Below are 13,682 nucleotides of genomic sequence, written 5' to 3' on the forward strand. Positions count from 1 at the left end.
TAAATATTTTGCAAATTAGATGAAGCAAGAGTTTGAAATGTCAATGTTTGGTGAGATCAAATTCTCTATGGGATTACAAGTCTATCAAATGAAGTAAGGTGTATATATCAATCAGTCAAAATATGTTAAGGAGATATTGAAGACATTTGGACTTGAGGATTCAAAACTAGTAAGTACACCTATGGTAACAACATAGAAACTATCAAAGAATGATGAATCAACTAAGGTCAATCAAACATTGTACAGATCTATGGTTGGCAAATTGCAATATGTAGTACACAGTAGACCCGATATTGCATTAGCTATGGGGATAGTTGCTACATTCTCTACTAATCTTAGAGAGAATCACTTGATGGTAGTAAAAAGAATAATGAGATACTTGAAATGAACAAAAGAGTATGGCTTATACTATAAGAAGAATGAAAAGTTTGAACTAAAAGCCTACACTGATGCTAATTGGGCTGGAAATATTGATGACTGAAAGAGCACTAGTGGAGGAGCATTTTTCTTAGGGAAAAGATTTTTCATATGGACAAGCAAAAAGAAGACTTGTACTTCCCTATCTATTGCTGAAGCAGAGTATGTTTTTGTTGCTATCAATTGCACAAACATTGTATGTATCAAATAGCTAACTAAGGGAACAAAGGAAGAGATCACTAAACCAGTGACACTTTATTGTGATAAAACAAGTGTTATAAATATATCAAAGAATCATGTCAAGGCAAAGCACATTGCAATAAAGTATCATTATGTAAGGGAGTTAGTTTAAGACAAAGAGGTGAAGATGGAATAAATCAACACGAAGGAGAAAATTGTTGATATCTTTACCAAAGCATTACCTAAGAATTCTTATGAGTATCTAAGAGATAAATTAGGGGTGACACCCCTATCAAAGGCTATGTAAAAGATAGAGGGAGTACCCTGCATCAAACAAGCTTATATTTATTTCATACAAATTGATGCAGTGGATCTTACTTTAGGAAATTGCCTAAAGTAATCACAGAACTGAAACTTCAAATTAGTCACAGCCAAGGTGACAGAAGGAGAAAATTAAAGAGACTACCAAAGCTTATATTTTCATATATCAAGATGTCAAGTGTTGAGTGCACATCTTTGGCATTGTTGTCAAAGAGGGAGAAAGTACAAGAAACTGATCAAGTGCATACCAATCAAGAGGAAGATGGTCAAAGCAGAAAAAGTCAGAGGGAGAAAGTACATTGAGAGAAAGCACAATGAACTGATTAATGCACAAGAGGAACAATAAAGTGAGAGTACATCATCAAAAGATCATAAGACTGAAAGAAAGAAAGAGGGAGAGAGCATAAAAAAGGGGATCAAAACAAAAGACGGAGCTACTCAGATATTTTGCTGATCCATGACAGAAGAGAATCAAATAAGAAGCATATTTTGTAACCTAAGAAGGAGTTGCTGATAGAGGGAGAAGTGTTTTTCACAAGATTTCTTTTTTGGTATTGCCTTATTGTTTAACCTAGTTAGTTTGACAGAACAAGATGTTCATCATTTGTTTGACTAGTTGATCAGTTTAGTTTGCCATCAATGTCAAAGAGGGAGATTGTTGATATATGATTGAAAAGATCACTTGAGTAAGAAAATGTTGAAAGAAAATGGTGTGTTTTTAATCATTGTTTTGTCACTGATGTCAAACCTATTATATGTTGGTAAGACAATTGCTTATATGTTTCAAGCACTATCACTTAGTTGATTGATGAAGAGGATTTGATCAACAAAATGTAACAAAAGTGCCTAGAGGAAAGGTTGAGTTATGATTATGTATTGAAGTGTAAGAATCAATTAAGATAGTGATAACATAATGTATTGATGATCTACTTAAGGTTACAAAATGATTGGCCACTTAGAAATTTTAGAAGAAAAAGGTTGGACAAAGTTCATTTGCTAAGCTTGAAAAAGTTGATAGAAGGTACCAAGAAAAGTTAGTGCAAGATGAGTAAAAAGTTAGTTGGAGTTGAGTGAAAGAAATTTCTAGTGGATACTGAGTAAAATCTAGTTGATGTTGAGTGATACAGTTGGTTTTGAGCATCAGTAAATTGATAATGCCGAGCTATTGTATTATGAAAAAGATCGAAGATTCACCAAATAAAAGTTGACAAGTTTGTTTTCCTAGAACTTATAAATCAAGAAAAAGATAAGATTGATGAGTTGGAGGCACAAAGTCTTATGTAAACCATTTTGAAGGTGAATTCAAATGGATTTTAGGAGAAGTTTCTAGGAAAGACAAGATATGGGGTAGATACATTGTATCCTACCTAATCCATTGAAAACCCTACTTTTTGAGTTGGATAATGAGTGGGAAAAAGATTTTTAATTCCCTATATGTAGGGATGTCTAGTCATGAAGAAATGTTGGTTAGAGGTTAGAGATTTTTGGATGCAAAAATCTGACAAGAAGAAGGAAGAGGGTTTGCTTCATCAAGTGACCAAAGAGTAGAAGTTTGCAATGGTGAACTAAGCAAGAAGGCTTAATAAAGGTGAATGCTTGAAGGGTGAACAATATGTTAAAACTACAAAGACTGGAAGCCAAGTAGAGATGATGATTGAATAGTGATCTATAATCTACAAGCAAGGTTGTAAGTTGTATCAGATCAAAGATCTAGTATTACTTTCTAACAATTGTATCAAATTAGGGTAAATCCTTTGGAGAAAGGTTGACTTAATAGTCTTTAGAAAATCCTTTAATAGGGTGGAATTCCAAGTGAATGACCTAAAGTCCTCTAACAAGGCTCACTTTTAATAGGGTGATTGAAATCCCTTAACTAGATCACATTTAACAGTGTGTGTTGTAACTTCTAACAGGGTTATTCTTTAACAGGGCATCACTTTAGAAGAGTGAAAAAGGAGTAGCATGTTATTGGTGGTTTTTCCCAAATTGGGTTTCCACATTAAATCATTGTGTCAAGTGTATTGATGGATATGTTGTATCTTATGCTTTACATTTTTGCATGTTAGTTTTATAGTAACATATCAGTTTTGGTTAACACACAATGAATACATGCATGGTTAAGAATGTTATATGGGTTCACTAAATTGTTAAAAAATTTATTCTATACATCTAGTCCTTGAATAACTGATTCACCCCCACCACCCCCCTGCCATCGCCCCCCCCCCCACCCCACGATCTCTCAGTGATTCTAAAAGGAATTCTAATAGACATGACTTTCAAAAATGGATATGAACACCAAAAACACATTGACCTAGTTACATTCCTATTTTTCTATGAGTTTGATAATGAAGAATGGACAAAGATTATAATGATTAGGATTCATCATGGAAAGTTCTATTTAGGAGGAAATGTGATAGAGATTTCAGCTAATGTCATTAATGAAGTCATTGGTCAAAGTAATGAAGGAGCTATGCTCATTAATGAGAAGAATGTAAAGAAAGTTGTTTGAAATTCTAACACCACAATTAGTTAAGAACTTGGAAAGAATAAAAAAACAAGTAAGAAACTATCAATTTAGGTTTCAATCTTTGATCACTCATATGTTTTTTGACCTACTTAAAAAAATCCCATTCATGTTAGTATTTTGAATTGCTAACCAGTGACAAATGTACTATGGAAAAGATAACTGAATTATGCAAGAGGCATAGTATTGACAAAATTGAGAACAATGCAAATTTGATAATAAAAACTCTTCAATTAGAAATGAAGAAAAGATATAGACTCCCTCCATCATTGGTTGAGGAAAACAAAGATTAAATTTTCTTTTTGGCAGATACTGATTATACATAGATAGAAGCAATTAAACCAAGGATGATGTATGTTGAGCCACTTGGTTATGAAATTACAAAAATAGAGATTGTAGGTTATGTTAAGGTTATTCTTGAGTTTGATAAAGATGAATAATTTAATAGATTTGTCACCTTTGATGAGTTAATGTAGTTGAACAATCAAGAAAAACTTAAGAAATATATGAAGAAGAAGGTAGAAATCACTATGAAGAAGATAATAGAAAAGGTATAGATGACACCATAAGAAATAAGTGTAGTAAAGAAAATAGTGTTTAGGATTCATGTTTGTACCATCACTAGCAAGAGGAGGACCATCACCTTTAGCCCCAAAATTAGTAGAAGGAGTGACAGTGGAAGTGCACTCATCTACACAAACTCCCACATCACACTATGTAGTAGTTTCACAAGTTCAACCATAGGCTACACCAATAATTCCACCTTCTCATTTCGGTGAAGAAGAAGAAGAAGAAGAGGAAGCAGAGGTAGTTGAGGTAAAAAAAAAATCAGCAAGACTAGCTAAAAAATAATGTGAAGAAAAGAATGAGAGGATGGGTTGACACCCTTGAGGCTGTAGCATACGAAAAGAAAGAAAAAGAGCAAAGAAGTCAATGCAAGTAAGGGTAGAAAACCATGGAAATGAAAGTTTGAGACACTAGATATTACAATAATAAACAATGATAACTTTGTACATTTGAACAAATTTTATGATTTTTATAGTAATTTTAAGAAGTTTGAAATTGAATATTCAGTAATAAGAAATTTGTTATTCCAAAATATTTTTATGAGAGGCTAATAAATAGAAAGAAAAGACTAGTAGGGGAAAATCAAAAAATAAAAGAAAACTAGATAAGAAAGCTTTGTGAAGTAAATAGTGAGAAGCATTTCCAAAGTTCAGTACAGAAGTCTTGAACCTTATCTAAGGAACAAGACAAGTGTTATTTTGATCATTGGATGTAACTATGAGCAAGTGAAAAAAGAGATAAAGATAGCCATTGTGAAAATGATAAAAAACCTGAAGTCAGTAGTAGCACCACCAACATATATTCCACATGTAATTATTGGGATAAACTCGATGCAAGTGGACAGTACAAAGATCACAGCTGGTATTGCAAAAGATCCTTTTAAAAATTTTGACCCAATGATTGTTGACAATTTGGTGAGCTATATTAGATTAGAAGATCAAGAAGAAGAAAAGAAGAAAGAAGAAGATGAGAAAAAAAAGCAAGAAGAGAAGAAAAAGAGGATAGGAGAAAGAAAGATAAGAGAAGAAGAAGAGAAAATAAGAAGGAAGAAGTGGAGAGAAAGAAGAAGGAAGAAGAAGGGAGAAAGAAGAAAGAAGAAGAAGAAGAAGAAGAAGAAGAGAGAAAGAAGATGATGGAGAAAGAAAAGAAGGGGGAAGAAAGAAGTAAGAAAGAAGTGGAAGAAGATAAGAAAAAGGAGGAAGAGAAAGAGGATGAAGAAAAGCCAAAAAAAAATCAAAGGAAAGTGAACATAATTCCTCTAGGTCACCACTTGAGTCTACATCGGCAATTTTATTAGGTAACAAATTAGATGATGATGATCAAATTGAGTCAATCTCATCATTGAGAAAGATCATTGAGAAGAACAAGAAGGTAACATCTTTACATAATTGTTTGGTAGAAGTGACTAAAAAGCTACAAATTGTTATATTAGTTAGGATCAATGAAGTAGACCCACGAGCAAAAGAAAGGATAGTTATAAAGGCTTTTGATAATGAGTTTACTCATTTATTAGAAGTGGCAACCACAAAGGTGCAGACCCTACATGATGTAGAATTATTGAAAAAAAATTGTGAAAACATTAAAGGAGACTTGAAAAATCTTGATGAGAAGATCAAGGAGATAAGGAAATGTTTGATAGAAGGGAAGGAAATGTACAGGAAATGTCCCCTTTCTCACACATTTATCAAGAATGTTTTAGATGGATTGGATGTTAAACTAGAAGAATTAAAGACTCTTTCAAATGAGTTGAAAAATCCTAGTGTGCATATTGTGGATTTGGAAAATAAATTAAACAAAATTCATGATAAATTTGGGCTTCTAGAGCTATTGAAGGTAAGAATATTGAAGAGATTTTTATTTTTAAGGGAGAACCTTACACTAAAAATTGACCTTGTATAGAGATAGATGGAGAAATGTCTATTAGCTAAGGCATCATATGAAAAGTTTTCTTATAAAAATTTGGTGTTCACATGAATGTTGATGGTATTCTTTTGAGGGAGTATCCTAAGAATTGGAGAGTATTGACATGTTGCATTCATGACTATGTTTGTAATTGGTGTCAACATAGCAGTAAGTCTATGAAGACTAGTAGAGTAGCAAAAAATATCATACATGTAGAGATAGAGTTTTGATGTACAACTAAAGCATGTTTAAGGACATGTTGTACCTTGTGTCTTGATGATGAGGTTAAATGAATAGAGTCTAATTCAACAATGTACAAAAGTTATAAGTGATTTATAGAGAGAAATATAGAGACAAAGTGTATGGAAAGTATTTTATGATTATCCTATTATATTTTCTAGTAGATATATAATCTGGTGGTGTGTGGTCAACCAGTGACAAAGGATAGTCTGATGGTGATGTCAAGGAGTGTGCAAGGCCTACTACCATACATGTGAAGTTTTGTATATAATATGAGCCAACAATGCTATTGTAATTGTAGATTAATTAATTACCTTGTTATAATTAATTGGAAAAGCCTCAAGGTTGACTCAAGGAATTAATTTGAAGATATGGTATAATGGAAATATGTTTTCCTTGTTTGTATTTAAAATTGAAATATATGTTCTATGTGAAGTGCAAAAAGGAATAAAGTGTTTGGTGAAAGTGAGTAATTGATCCAAGGGATTATTGGATGCAAGATTTATGATCTAGTTATAGGATCAAAAGGAGCAGAGGTCTAATTGATAGGACAAAGAAAGAGGAAGGAAGTACAATTCAATTCTATTATTCTTGAAGGAATAATATAGAGATAATTTGGATAGTGGCTTCATTGGTCTTTCCCTTGAAGTTGTTTGGACAGTGAGTCCATTTGCTTTCCACAACTCCTAACAGGGTTGGAATCTCTTATAAGGGATTCAAAGTCTCCCAACATGGACTAATATGTACTAAATGTCATTATAGACTCCTAATAGGGTCCATCCGCTAACAAGGAATATTTATATTAGTACATCATCTTGTGGGTATCATCCCCACTAGATTTTTCCCTCTAATCAATGGTTTCCCTAGTTAACATATCTGGTGTTATTGTGTATGAGTATCTTGTTGTGATTTATGATTATATTGCTCACATGATTAAGCTTGATTAAACTTGATAATTATGGTAATAGTTGGATAATTGATTCACCCCTCCTCGTGCCCTCCACCCACACCCCCCCCCCCCAATTTTATTGGTGGACTATATATTATAACATTTGGATGCATTAGAAATTGCCTCATATGCATTATATGCAGTACTTAGCATTTTAGATGCAATAAAGTATTAGTAGGATGTGAAGTTCTCCATTTTGAAGGAAAATATTGTTGATTATATCTTGCAATTTTTCAATCAACATCCATGAAAGTAAATGTATCAGTACAAATTTTGACATGTATATAGCTTTTGACACCTTTGTAATTGATGTCAAAGGGGGAGAGAGATAAAGAAAATTGTATGTATATATATGTAAGGGGAAGCAGTGTAAAAAATTGTAATGGAGGGAATAATTAAAATTTCAGGGGGAGCTATATTGCAATTAGAAGATATAAGGACATATGGTAAAATTAATGATGATCCACAATTTTTTTAAGTTTGTAATGACCATGTAATTGATGTTACAAGTTTTAAAGATTTTGTTTTTGGGATTTAACCAATTTTCCCATATGTTTCTAGAAATCCCTAAGGGGGAGATTGTAGAAAATTTGGCTAGTTTAATAGGATATGATGTTGTCATTTATGGAAACATATAGCTCAGATCAAGTCAGTAGATCTTGGAGATAATGTTTTGGTATGTAAACTTAGAAAATTGTATGTCACAGAATACATCTATCAGCATAGGAAAATTTTTAGTTAGTGCAGTTCACAGAAGCAATATTGACATGTATGTAGTTAAGTATAGCTAGAAGAGACTATGAGGATGACATGTGCAAGAGCACACCTTTGTATGGATAGAGATATTTCAATTTTATAGTGGCAGTGTTGAGTAGATAGAACCGTAAATAAGATATGTAATAAAGTATTTTGAATTAAGGAATTTTTTAATCAAACTAATTAATTAATTGATTGATTGATGAGATCCTATATATTAACCCTAAGTGGGAAAGATCTAATTTTGTATTTTAGCAAGAATGCATAGAGATGAAGGCTGATAGTTAAAGAAACATGGTATAAAGAAAAAGATTTTGGATATGAAGTTGTGTGAACTGGCATGTGAACTTGTAAGAAAGTAATGGTATATCTTGTGATGTTAATTATGACGTATGATCATAACAATGTGAACTATGATAATTTTTTGTGAAGAGTAGCAAAAGGTTATATTGGATATTGAAGATATCAGCAATAGTAAAGAGATTTTTGTATCTATCTTTTGTATTGAAGAATTTCATTGTATATTGTGTTGGCACTCAAAATTGTAATCCAAATTTTGAGCATTGTTGAAGAAATTGAGCCCTATAAATGCTTTTGATGTGATTGTACCTGGCTGTACCTTTGAGGCTTAAGAGGTGTTCAATGCTTCTAACACCTTCCATTTAGTGCATTTATGTGTTTCATGAAGTTAATTTGAGATTCTGAGTCATTTGGCGAAGTCCTATTTTGAGCTAGTGTCAATTCTGCATTTTCACCAAAGTGTCAAATAGCGACAGGAGGCCTTGTTTGCATCTGAATATCTTGCACCCAGAAATTTTTTGTAATTTTCCACTTTGGGAATATCTAGTGTCCATACCCAAGAACCTATTTTTTAGATTTCAAGTCATTTCAAGTTCATTTGATTAGGTTTTGAATCCCTCAAAGTTGGTCAATTACTGTTTCATGCTTTTGTGTAATTGTGCAAATTTCTAGGAAGCCCTATTTGACAAGATATAACTTTTGACTGGTCGACCAAATGATAAAATTTCTTTTGCATTGCATTGTAGATGTCAGAGACTTGTTATGTTTCAAGTTCAAACTTTTGACGAATCCATTTGATCAGTTTTCAAATGCGATTCCAAATGCAATTTCTATCTTTTTACTAGTGTCATAAAGTGCAAATTGATTGGAACCCCTATTCGTGACGTTATAACTTGAGATCCATGATTTGTAAGATCAAATGGATTGTACCATTGTGTTGTCCACTGAAGTTACTCCAATTTTGTCAGTTTGTAAGTCATGACGAATCCATATGCACACTTTTCCAGGTCCATTCCATTTGTAAAAAATGCTTTTTTGCTACTGTTTCCAGTCTGCAAATCCAAGTAGCCTACTTTGACCACTCGCCATTTGTGTCCTATTATTCCTCATGAGCCCAAAATGTAGATCCATATTCTCCTCGTGACAGTGAACCAATGCCCCAATTTTTTTTCTCCCAAGTATCAGTCTGTCCAGTTTTCAAAGCCAAATTCGAACCCAATTTATTGTTTTCTAACATGTTTACTTGTAGGCAATTCTGAGAAGTCAACCTTGATGGTCAATATATTTTGACCCAAAAATTTTCATGAGATGAGATTCGATAGGGTGCAAGAGTGCAGAGAAAAGAATTAATATCCCAGATTTTGGAGCCCGATCAAAGGTTTGAGTCAGTTTTTAAGGCTAGTCAAAGGAACTCTTGACGTAAATTTGACAGTTTACAAAAAAGGGATAAAATGGTTTTCAAATGTTGATTCATTGGTTGAGTTTGATTTCAATCAATATTAGATGATCTATCAGTTGATCAAAAATGAAAAAAAATTTAGTCGGATGCACTTTGGGGTCCGACTGATTACTTCAAATTGATAAAATGCCATGGGGATTAGATTTGTCTTGTTTCGATTGTATCTTGAAGTTTGAAATACATAAGAAGGTTTTATTTTCTCGTTTCAAGATTAGCAATATATTGGGGTTTCCATTGAATCAAGAGGGACGTGAAGTGAAATCTTCATAGTAAAAGCACCATTGCAGGTTAAAGGAGAATCATTTCAGCTTACTACAAAAACTCCATGCTATAAGAAAGAGAAGCTGAGGTAGAAGACTAAAAAAAAATTTGATGGACTACAATTTACATGTCCCATACATAGGTGTATTGTTTGCAAGAAAACAGATTTCGGGTTAAATGATGAAGATATATAGGGTTCAGTTAGAAGACTTGGTCTAAACAAAAGGATTAAGCACTATTCAATCCTAGACCAGATTTTATTAGTTGGGGAAGTGGATTTTTCATTTTCTGTAGCTCTAGCCAATGCATTTGGTCTTGCAGACAACATGGTTGCCTCCTCTCTTGACACCAGAGAGAAGATCATCAGTTCATATTGGGTGAGACAAAATAACCTTCATAAATTGGAGAAGTTGAGGATGATGATATTGCACAGTGTCGATGCAACAACAATGAATAAGCATAAGATTATTAGGGAAAGAAGATTTGATAGAATTTTCTTCAATTTCCCTCATGTAGCTTTCTTTGGGAATAAAAGGGATCATCGAGTTATCAAAAAACATCATCAATTATTAAAGATGTTCTTCGAGAATGTGAAGATCATGCTTAACAAAATGGAGAAATCCATGTAACCCACAAAGAAAAATATCCTTACAAGAAGTTGAAAGTGGTGGAAGAAGAAGAGACATGCAGGCTAATTTAAAAAGAGAAAGGCAAAAATTGCCAAACAGAAAGAAAACCTTGCTGAAGAACTAGAAGAGACCTTGTAATTGAAAGAGGAACCAATTCAAAATGGCAAGCAATTAAAAACATAAGCCGCAGGTTCAAAGGAATCAACACCCAAATAGAAGGAAGATCACGAGTCAAAGGAGCCTGTGAAGGAAGAAGCTAGGCAGGTAAGTATGGAGGCAAACCCAGTGCAGATTAGAAGAAGTAGTCAATGTTGAATAAAGGAGAAGCACAACATAATAGAGAAATCAGCCACAACATAGAAGAAGCCATAGGGATGAAGTGGAGGATACAAGCACCATTCAATAAGAGACCCTCACGTAAGTCAAAGAAAGCTAATGCATTCAGGGGCAAGGAGCAACATGCATCATATGGGCCAGAACCTCCATGCTAAAAAATGAAGCAATCCATGCCTAAAGAGAAAGAAGACTGCATGCAAGCATATCAAAAGCCATTTTTTTAGAGAAAAATGTGAGCAACAAGAAGCATCAGCATCTAACTAACCAAAGGGGAAGACACAACCATATGTAAAAGTCCATGCATAAGAAGACAAGAAATTCACACTAATTCCAAATAAAGACATGAATAGACATAGAGGAGACCCTGCATAAAACAAGAAAGTCATGGCATAAAAAGAAATGCTAAGGATTATGCATCAAAGGAGATTCCAACATGTTTAGATGTTGGAACTTATTGTTGAGGAGGCCAAAGAAGTTAGAGAAATATTTGAAACTGTTGATTAACAAAGAGAGCCTAGGCATAAGGAGTAACAGGTGAAATTTGTTTGACAAAGGGATCCACAAATTCTAGATGGAATGGCAGGGTTAAAAGTTCCATGAAAGCCACTAGCCAAAGTCAAAGAACTCCATGCCAAGAGCAAGTAAAAAATCGTAGTCAAAGGTAAAAGTAAGGAGATCACGCCCATCAAAGAAGGAACTACATTAAAGAAAAGGGAGCACACGTAGTCTAGGCAAAGGTGTCTTGAGGTTTAAGAATTGCTTGAGGAGCATGAAGATGTAGTGACATGAGAAGATGCATTCAACAAGAGAAAAATCATTTACAGACATATATCCCACATTCTTTGTGGAGATGTATTTAGAGTTTCTTAAATCCAACACAACACTCTCTTTAAATCGAATTGAAGAAAGGGCTTTTTGTAAGCCACAGGATCAAATGGAGGGACCCAACCTAGATGACATTAGTAGGAGGAAACAAATGCATTATTTTGAATGAAAACATGTCAGGGATGACATGGAAGATCCATGCAATAGTACATGAGATCGTGACATGTGTCACTATCCAATGGTGGGTGCAAGCCCACAAGGTGGAAGTGATTGACTATTAAAAAGTGCAAGCATGCAAAAAATTGACATGTGGCAAGCAGGTCCTGCACACAATGAGGTGGCACCAAAGGAGCAATTCAAGATGGATACACAGGATGCCGCCATGCGTCCAGATCAGATGACATGTGCATCCCCGTAAGACAAAAATGCTCACGAGTTAAATAATGTGGGAGTGCGGGAAGGCGACATGTGGCACCAGGCCTACCTAGATGATGATGTGGTGCCTAATGCAGAGGTGAATGAATCATGGAGTGCCACATGATAGAAAAAGCTTGGTCAAACTAGGTTGACCCTAAATTTGAAGGGCATGGGTAAAAAATAAAATGACTTTTAAAATTGTCATTTTATTATTTTCTCAAATGTGCACGTTCAAATGTTTTAAATTTTAAAAGACATGCAATCTAAAGTTTTGACTTTAGATAATTTTTAATTTTTTTAAAATTTTAAAATTTAAAGGATGTAGACCTGATAGTTATAGTAGGGGAGTGTTTTTCAAACTGATATTCTGGGGGTTTTTGAGAAGTGAAATATGCAATGTTATATATCATTGGTGTAGACACCTAAATCTAATTACACCAATAAGCAATCATATTTAGTCATCTCCTAAGACATTATTGATTAAATATTTATTATTTAATTAATTAATTGTCATCCCCTAGTTAATTAATTTATTTAATTAACTATAGTCCACTTGATAAAATCAAATGATCACCCAAAATCAATTTATCAATTAAATCCCAATTCCTCTATTAAATTGGATAAATCATTAAACCTATTCAATTTAATTCCATACTCCCATTTTATTGAATAAAAAATTTAATAAAAATATCTAAAATCCAAAAAGGCTTCCTAAACCCTATCCTAACCCCTAATCCAACTCATTCACCCATACTAACGTCACTTAGCCACCTAACTAACCCATCCCATCAAAGCTAAATCACACACCCTTAACTCCCCTTCTAAGCTAATCCTAAATCCTCTTCTAATCATGTGCACAATCATAAACATAGGTTAAGACTTGCTAACCCAAGCCAAAGTCAACAAATATCTTCTCCCCTCACCCTCCAACATAAATGACCCTTACACATCTCTTACACCTCTCCCATCCTCATTTACATCTCTTACATGACTCTTACATATTCAACCACCCTCATCAAGCCTTTGACCAACCCTTATCCTATTCTCTCACACTCATCCTCCTTGTGACAAGTGTCACCTCCCTATTGGTGCTAAACTAGCACAATCCTTGTGCTCCCTGTTGAGTGCATCCTAACCCTCCCTCACCATCTCATCATCTTGACATCTTGGCCCTCCATTTATCCAACCCTTAGCCTATAAATTGAACCTCCTCCCTTCACAAGATCATCCACCTTTTTATGCAAAGTTATAATACTATTTTGAGAGCTTAGAAACTACCAAAATACTATTATAATGCTAAAATACCTCCATGACTCACTTGTTGAAACCCTCACCCATATAAAATTTTGGTAAAAACCCCCATCCATTGGAAGCTTGAGCACAAAGTGAGCATACATCCCCTCCCATTAGGGACATAGCTTCGTCATCATGAGAAGAATTTGAGGAGTTTACCATTCTTGGTCTACTTTCCTCCATATGGTTCCCTTTGGTCCTATCTTATGTTTTTTCCATGTTTAGTATGGTTAAAGCTTTCATTTAATAGTTAGTTTTCAATTTACACTACTAAACTAAGTGATACATTTTGGCATGCCCAGGTCA

The sequence above is a fragment of the Cupressus sempervirens genome, chromosome 2 (assembly GCF_028749045.1).
Source record: "Cupressus sempervirens isolate cs-2001-9-10 chromosome 2, ASM2874904v1, whole genome shotgun sequence".
Taxonomy (NCBI): Eukaryota; Viridiplantae; Streptophyta; class Pinopsida; order Cupressales; family Cupressaceae; genus Cupressus; species Cupressus sempervirens.